Raw genomic sequence first — 9440 nt, 5'->3', positions numbered from 1 at the left:
TAAGTTTAATAATATGTTTTATTTTATTACTCTTTGTGTTATTCTTTAACCCAAGATAACGAGCATTGCTTAACTAACAATGAAAATGGCAAAGAAATAATTAAAGCAATGGAAACACTTAAAAATAAAACACCGGTAATTGAAGATACTGAAACGGTTGATATCTCAAAAGATCTAACCATTAAAAGATAAGTTAAAATCAAACTAACACTTAATAAAGATGAAAGAACCGATTTAATTAATCTATTAAAAGAATTTATCGATGTATTCGCTTGGTCATATGAAGATATGCCAGGAATAAATAGACAGATACCTCAACACACAATATCACTAATTCCAGGAATAAAACATGTAAAATAAAAGTTACGTCAAATGAAACCTGACGTAGGTCTTAAAATAAAAGAAAAGGTACAAAAACAAATAACGACAGGTTTTATCAGGGTATCCAAATACCCAGAATGGGTTGCAAACGTTTATATTTGGTTTAGATTTGAGAATTTGTCGTTTGATCATGGAAACGCGTTGGCCTAAGCTTTCTCTTTGAAAGACGTTTAAAGTCGTTGTAGTATAGTGGTAAGTATTCCCGCCTGTCACGCGGGTGACCCGGGTTCGATCCCCGGCAACGGCGACATTTTGACGAGGGTTGAAACTAGGTCGTCATGTAGTTTTACCTAAGTCAAACTAAATAAGTAAATTCTTTACAAACCTTATACGAGTATAGAGGCAAGCTAAGGGTCGAACCCAAAGGGAATGAATCAAAACCATGTTATAGTCTAACGTCAAGCTATTTCGAAGAGTTGTTAATGGTTGTATATGATAACTATGATAACAAGAATCAAGAATTCAATCAAATTGCTAAACACTAGGGATATAGGTTCCACATGCAAGCTTAACAATCATGCTAATTGATAGATCACCCAATTATTTCATACATTGCAAATGACAAACAATAGTTGCAATCAAAGGAATTCAAAGGTTACCTCCTATAAACCAAAATAGGGTTCCCTATGAATGTTTAACAAGGAGAATCACAATCAAATTCAATCAATCAAAGCAATTTCCAAATCAATTGTTCGTGTCATTGGAATTCGCAATGCAATCTAGGTTAATCTTATAGGTTGATCACTCCTAGTCTAATTAATCACATGCACAACTATGTCAACCAATTTAATTGCAACAATCAATCAATCAAGGATCATCAATTAACAATAATCATCAATCAAGCATGCTTCTCCTTCTCCCTAGCAACTAATCTACTCACTAATCATGATGAATTCTAAAGCTAAAACAAATTCAATCACAAACACATTCATTTCAAGCTAAATCAAAAAGGAAATTCAATCAATCAAAGAGTTCTCAAATATAAACCAAATATTCAAGAATAAAAGTAAATTGCAATTGAAGTGAATTCAAAGGAAAGAAATCTTACTAACTTTTATTTATATTCAAGAAGAATCAAAAACTTGATTGAAGAAACAATGTTGAATTACAATTCAAATCCAAAGATTAAAATCTCTACTTTCTCTCTCTAAAAACTAAGCAAATGAAATATTATCTAAAAGTTGGCATTCAAAATGATTTACAAGAGCATATATAGGCAAAGAACAAAAGTAGATCGGCTGTGCCCTCTCCTCGAAGAATCTGCGGACGCGGAGAAAAGGGTACATAACCCATAACTACCTCCGCGGGTATTCTGGGAAAAACCCGCGCCCGCGGGTACTGTTGCCCGCGCCCGCGGCATAACCACCTACGCTCGCAGTACAGGGCGTGGCAAAGTGCCTTGTTCCTAAAGAAGCAGGGGGGCCGCGGTCTCTCTGATCCAGAGCACCCTCTCAAACATCTCCGTGCCCGCGGGTAGACCTTGGCTAGGGCGCGGAGAGTTCCTGCCATAATTCCCCAAAATGTGCACCAAAACCCGCGCCCGCGGCCCATGGATCTCGCACCCTCTCCATGAGACTTGAAACTCCTTTGCTTGGCTCTTTTTGCTCCTCTTAAATCCTTTGCAAAGCTAAGTCCTTAGGTACCTACAAGAGAAACCAATGAGAGAAAATAGAAGAGAAAAAGATCAATATAAAAGGAAAACACGCAGAAATGCACATAAAGGAAAGTAAAACATGAGAGAAGAAGAAATAGAGAAACTAGAGGAGAAATGATCAAAATGGTAAAAGAAAAGCATGAAAAGGGTTAAGAAAATATCCTAAAACATTACCCTATGAGTGCCATAAATGACACTCATCAAATTCCCCCAAGCTAGACTTTTGCTCATCCTGAGCAAAACAAATTCTAGAAAGGTATAAGGATGGGTTTTTTGGAAAAGAGAAAGAGAAAAGAAAAATATACACTAAGACTCTTTAACGTAGGAATTACAGTTGTTTTTAGCTAGAACAAGCCCTTTAAACCCCAAAGTCGCCTATGAGGAGAAGTGAGGTCTCGTAAGCGTTTCCTATGATCTTGACCCACAACTTTTGAAACAAAATGAGGCAAAATCATTTTAAAAGGAAAATTAAGTAAAACAAAAGTTCAAACAAATAGCTCTTTACAAGGACTTTCACAAATAGTCAAATGCAAATGCATGAACACTTTTCGATAAGGAATGGGTATGCATGCTTCAAGATATTCACGATTGATTGAAACATAAGGTATGTTAAGCGTAGAGAACTAATGAGGCGCAATCCACTTTCATCCCAACCAATCTAGCCGCGTTCTCCCTATGATTCCTCGAAAGAACTGGAAAAAGAGTAGGATTTTTAGGGGTTTCCGACATCTTGACCTTGCATCCTTTTTCCTTAGGCTTTAACTCATAATTCCCTCCCTCGGTATATGACTCAACCACTAGGTCGAAAGGACTTTCCCAAAGGTTGTAACGTAAGGGCAAAAGGTTAGGGGTAGGCTAAAATTTTAAAAATTTGTTGGTTTCCCTAAAAGTGAAGCAAAGAATGGCGCCTTTCATAGAATCATAATCAAGCAATAGTCAAGGATCCATGCCGCTCATGCAAAAAGATGTTGAAGGCTTGAAAAATATTGAAACTCACATGGATGTGGCAAAAACTCACAAGGGCATCAAATCAACCAAAGGAAGCAACTCCGTCTTACCACAAACCCAACAGAATCCGGCTTCAAGGCCCCAAAAGGTCTAAACCATTACCTTAGCATACCCTATCCTAGAGTTCACTACAAATATTCTCAAAACATGCACACCAATTAAACATATGAAAGCATACATGTAAAGGCAAAATTCCGAAATGTAGAATGTCCAAAGAAAAGAGCTAAACAAGCAAAAAGAAGAAAATTAGCCTCAAAAATGCTTTATTTGTAAATGAAAGAAAGAAAAGAGCTAAAAATCAAAATATAGAGTGAAAAGCACATGAATACAAGAAAAAGACAAGTAATACCCAATCATCAAACAAGTGGTCATTCAGCAACAACGCCAATGACCCCAAACACGCTAGGTGTTACAAAGAAATCATCCTCGAACCATTCAGCTCATTCTAAGGCTAACCCTATACTAAGCAACCAAGAAAGAAAGAGAAGAGATATAGAAAGATCTCACCGAGCGCCAAAGCTATGCTACAAAATCGAGGTGAAAGAGCACCTTACGCAACGTTGAAATCCAAAGCATAAACAATAGAGCAAGGTGAGAATATAAGAACTATATACAAAGAAAATTGTTAGTAACTTCCATAAAAAACCGAACAACATAAAACTCAATAGGAAATTATATACAAAAACGAAAAAGAAAATAATCATCATCAATTCAAGAAATTCCAAAACAACAACATCAAAGGTAAAACAACATAATAGACATCATATCGAGTGGACTACGAAAAGAAAAGCAAGAAAACCAACCAAAACCTTTTCAAACATACCCCACAAGTCCAAGGTGCCTCCCCCAAGCCTACCCTAAATCACCCTTTTCGACACCTCTCCGAGAGGTATTGAAAAGGGGGAAATAAACAACCAAAAGGGGACTAATGGCTACTAGGCCCGACACCACTATAGACTGCATCCCCATCATAAGAGAAACCCGATGGGCGGCCATAGGAATCCCAACCACCGGTGTAATCGGGTGGCCACCCATAATGACCTTTAAAAAGATCGAGTTGGGATGCGGACAATTGGTCATATGGCTCGGGTTGGATGCAAAGTTCGGGGTGAGTAAGGTGAACATAGGGGTAGTTGGGATCACCCCTATAGTCACTCCCCCCGAAATCCGGTAGTCATAGTGAGCGGACTCGTCAGGTAAATCACGCTTAGGAACATCGAGGATCGAAACCCCTTGCCAATAAGGGTACGTTGGGCGGTTATCATCCCGCCATGATGGCGCGGGCCCTAGTTGGGCCGGCTCATAGGGGTAGTAAAACGGAGGAGTGACCTCCCCCTGACGTACACTAGCATCATATAGGGCGCTAGTTTGAAAAGACAAGTTTTGGTTACCGGCAAACATACATTGCATGCTTAATTACATGCGCTCCATTTGTTCTCTCATTGCCGCCATTTCCCTAAGGTAGGGATCTTGTTGGTAGTTTTCATGTTGTCTATGTTATCATCTACCTTGAAGTTGTTGTTGTTGTTGTTGTTGCTGTTGTTCATCACCTTCACCATCACCATCATCATCATCATTGACATCCTCATCCTCCTCTATATTTACCACCACTTACCCTGCATCCCTAGGAGGAATCCAAATATTCCTAGCCTCCCTGTCAATAGATGTGGCGGTCGGGTTCGGGAGCAAGCCATGGTGCTCATTTCTCACTAGCCAAGAAAAAATATCGACGTTCCTCGTACTATTAATGAAGCGAAGAGTGCCAAGTTGCTTCAGATTTAGTAACGTGTCTTCACTCCCTCCAACCGGAGTGCAAGACCTTAAGAACCCGTCTTGCTTGAAATGATATGCCAACCTTGTCATCATCCGTCCACAATGAATTTCACCGATTTTAACCCCATTAATAATTTTCCGGAAACACTCCATGAAAATATATCCAAACTTAACTCGTGGCCCAAGATCCGACTTGGTGGCCAACCATAGAACCATGATTTTCTCTCTTGATAGATTACCAAGATCTTGCGTGTTGAAAACCGTATAACCAAGGATCCTATGAAGAATCCTAGGAGCCGGATGAATGATTTCACTGGCAATTGATTTCTTGGAATTAAAAGTTCTTTTATGAGAAATGGTTCGCCACCACAAAAATTCATCATAAGAGGCCGCGTTTAAAAGAAGTGGCTCAAGAATATATGCATGAGGGTTGAACCCGAGAGCTTCATTGAATTCAAAGAGGTTTAAAGTGTGTTTGACATTAAACAACTATAATGAAATGAGATAATCTGAATCCCCAACCCAATTAAATTCAAATGTTGAGAAAAATTCGATAGTGGGTTCCAAGTAAGTTCTAGGAGCAGTTTTAACAAACTCAGTCAAGCGGAAGTTGTGGAGGAGAATGTTATGGTCGGAACCAATCCATAACTTGACCATGTCATCACGACAGAAATTCCGAGTCGGTCTAAATTTTTTGGTTTTCATGGTATTATATATGGGAGCTTGTTTAGACCGATCGTAGAATTTGAGAGGTGGAAAAGGTGGAGGAGGGTTAGTATCTTGGGGATTGGGATTAGGAGGTTAGCTTTGAGAGGATTGGCTGGGTGATTGATGGGAACGCTTCTTGCTAGACTTGGCTTTTCTCAACAAATCCATGATAACCAAATCAAAAACACCAAATAGCACAAAAGATATCACACCAAACACTTCTCAATACCAATTCTACCACCAATACTCTTCACAACTAAATAAAATCGACAATACTACAAGGTATCTGTTTTAAACAACAAAATAACCAAAATACAAACAACAACCAACACAATTAACAATTGATATCAAAAGTAAACCCAATGTACTTAAAACAATTACAAAATCAACAAACAATTATCCAAAATAATTGCATGCATTCTAGAACAAAGTATACCAAAATCAATGCATAAAATCAATATAAATCCACAAAAATATAGCAAGGATTAGGAGTATACCAAAGTTGTAGACTCAATAAAGAACTAGAACACCAAAAATGGGCTTAAGACCAAGCAAATATGAAAATGCTTTAAAAACCCGTATTTTCCCAAAAAATCACGAGAAAAATGCTCCAAACTTGATGACAACGGAGAAATGTAAAAGATTAAAATAAAAATTTGAGTGAAATCAAGTAATTTGATGTGAAAATTAAGAATTAGGGGTTAAGTATTGAGAGGAAAGAAGAGGGAGAAAGAGAGAAATAGATGAGTGGAAGGGGAAAATAAGAGAGGAAAAAGAAAAGGAGATACAACCGAGTGAAATAGCCCAGCACGCTGCGCCCGCGGGGCTTTTGTCGTGCCCGCGGGTAGACCGCGGTAAGTTCCTGGAAAAAATTTACAAAATTACATGAATAAATGGTCCGCGGGCGCTCCATATTTTTCGCGATCGCTCCAGCAAGGCCGCGCCCACGGGAAGATCGCGGGTAGCCCACGGCTGCCAACTGAGAAATTTCTTCAAAATCAGCTTCAACAAGGTATGCGCCCTCTCTAGGGGACCCGCGTCCTCTCCCCTCAGCCTGTGCCCGCGGGTAGCCTACGGGGCACCCGCGGAGAGTTCCTGGTCAAATTTAAGTAAAAGTTGCATTTTAAAGCACATAACATCCGCGGCCTCTCCATGCCCGCAGGGTGCCCTCTCCTCTGCATCAAAAACTCTTCTTCTTGCACTCTTCTCATCATTCACCCTATATTCGTAGTTGATGATGAAAAACAATCTACAAAATGGATAAAAACAAGAAAAATAGTAAAAACAAAGAATAGCAACAAAAATAAAGAAAGAAAAGAAATAAGTAGAGAGGTTTAGAATCCGGGTTGCCTCCCGTAAGCGCTTTTGTTTAACGTCGTTAGCTCGACGATTACCACCCATTCAAGGTGGTTTTCGGAGAAGCAAAGAGTGAGCAAGGACAACAAATGCACCATCAAAAATACTTCTTGAGGCGATGGCCATTGAATTTAAATGAAGAAGAGGAATCCATCATCGAAATTTCCACAACACCACTTGGAAAGACACACTTAACCAAATAGGGACCGCTCCATCTTGACATAAGCTTTCAGGGAAACAACATCATTTTTGAATTGTAGAGAAGAACTTTATCACCAACACAAAAAGCTTTATTCTCAATAAGTTTGTCATGTGTTTCCTTGGAACGAGCCTTGTACACACTAGCACAATCATAAGCATCAAGACGAAGCTCATCTAGCTCATGAAGGTCCAACCACCTTTTCTCTCCTGCACTTGCTAAATCAAAATTTATCTTCTTGATTGCCCACAAAGCACGGTGTTCAATCTCAACCGGGAGATGGCATGACTTGTCATATACAAGGCGGTATGGAGTGGTACCTATGGGGGTCTTGAAAGCCGTTCGATAGGCCCAAAGAGCATCATACAATTTCTCCGACCAATCTTTTTGATTACTCAAAACCGTCTTTTCAAGTATGAGTTTGATTTGACGATTTGAGACTTCCACTTGACTGCTCGATTGTGCATGATATGGGAGGACAAATCTTTGATGTACTCCATGATTCCTTAACATGTTTTGAAAAGCATCGTGAATGAAATGAGAACCGTTGTCGCTTATCACCGCCTTCGGCATCCCAAATCTTGGAAAGATTATTTTCTTAAACAACTTCATAACAACCTTGTGGTCATTAGTTAGGGAGGCAATGGCCTCGACCCACATAGACACGTAGTCGACCGCCAAAAGGATAAATTGATTTTTGAAAGATAAAGGAAATGGCCCCATGAAGTCAATACCCCATACATCAAATATTTCCAACTCTAGTATGGGTTGTTGAGCCATTTCGTTTCTCTTAGAGATGTTCCCAACTCTTTAACATTGATCACATGTATTCACAAAGCCTCATGAGTCCCTAAAGAGATGTGGCCACCACAAACTGCATTGAAGGACCTTAGTGGCGGTCTTAGAAACACCCATGTGGCCTCCGCTTGGATCTGAATGGCACATTTTCAAAACACTAAGTTCCTATTCATTTGGCACACATCGTCTAAGTAAGCTATCTACCCCTCGCTTGTATAAGATGGGATCATCCTAAACATAACGCCTTGCCTCTCTCTTAAGCTTCTTCATTTGATTCTTAGAAAAATAAGGAGAAAACTCCCCACAACCAAGGAAATTCACCAAATCGGCAAACCACGGGAGCTCCTTTGCTTCAATAGCATATAGGAAATTATCAAGCATTTTGTCCTCAATTGGAGAACCATCATCATGAATTTGAAAATCATCTAGACGAGAAAGATGGTCCGCCACAACATTCTCCGCTCCTCTTTTATCCCTAATCTCAATGTCGAAGGTTTGGAGCTCAAGAACCCACCGGATCAACCTTGGCTTAAGCTCTTTCTTGGAAAAAAGATGTTTGAGAGCCGCATGATCCGTGAAGACTATGATTATGGAACCCAATAGATAACAACGGAACTTCTCAAAAGCATGAACTATAGCCAAGAATTCCTTCTCCGTTGTAGTGTAATTCCGTTGAGCTCCATTAAGAGTCTTGGAGATATAATAGATCACATGAAGCTTCTTGTTAACTCTTTGACCTAAGACACCTCCTACTGCCGAATCACTAGCATCACACATCAATTCAAATGGTAAATACCATCTTGGCGCTTAAACAATAGGAGTAGAGATTAGAGCCTTCTTCAACTTATTGAATGCCTCCAAACACTTGTCGTCAAATACAAACTTGACATCTTTTTGAAGAAGATACTTGAGGGGCTTTACAATGAGGGAAAAGTCTTTGATAAATCTTCTATAGAATCCGGCATGGCAAAAAAATGATCTCACACCTTTTACATTGACCGGAGGTGGTAGTTTTTCAATAATCTCAATCTTTGCCTTGTCCACCTCTATTCCTTTGTGAGAAATTTTGTGCCCAAGAACTATTCCTTCTTCATCCATGAAATGGCATTTTTCCCAATTCAACACCAAGTTTATTTTTTCACCTCTTGCCAAACACTTTTCAAGATTTTCAAGGCAAGCCTCAAAGGAAACCCCACCTACAAAAAAATCATTCATAAACACCTCCATCTCCTCTTCCAACATGTCTCCAAAAATACTCATCATACACCGTTGGAAAGTGCCGGGAGCATTGCAAAGGCCGAATGGCATTCTCCTATAGGTAAAGGTACCATAGGGACAAGTAAAAGTAGTTTTCTCTTGGTCATCGGGATGAAAAGGAATTTGGAAAAATCCCGAATAACCATCAAGAAAACAATAGTACTTGTGTCTTGTTAGTCTTTCAAGCATTTTATCAATGAAATGAAGGGGGAAATGATCTTTCTTTGTGGATGTGTTTAGAAGTCTATTGTCTATAAACATTCTCCATCCCGTGACTGTCCTCGTTGGAATGAGCTTACCTTTCTC

General features: G+C 39.4%; 1 non-coding gene across 1 annotated transcript; it reads left to right on the top strand.

The window, feature by feature from the left end:
- Positions 1–556: 556 nt before the first annotated feature.
- On the top strand, positions 557–628 carry TRNAD-GUC. The gene has a single exon. It is a non-coding gene; the product is annotated as a tRNA-Asp (tRNA).
- Positions 629–9440: the final 8812 nt, after the last annotated feature.

Source organism: Chenopodium quinoa, unplaced genomic scaffold (genome assembly GCF_001683475.1).
Source record: "Chenopodium quinoa cultivar QQ74 unplaced genomic scaffold, ASM168347v1, whole genome shotgun sequence".
Lineage (NCBI taxonomy): Eukaryota > Viridiplantae > Streptophyta > Magnoliopsida > Caryophyllales > Amaranthaceae > Chenopodium > Chenopodium quinoa.
Note: the sequence above shows the minus strand (reverse complement) of the source record. Positions and strands in the feature narration are given on the sequence as shown.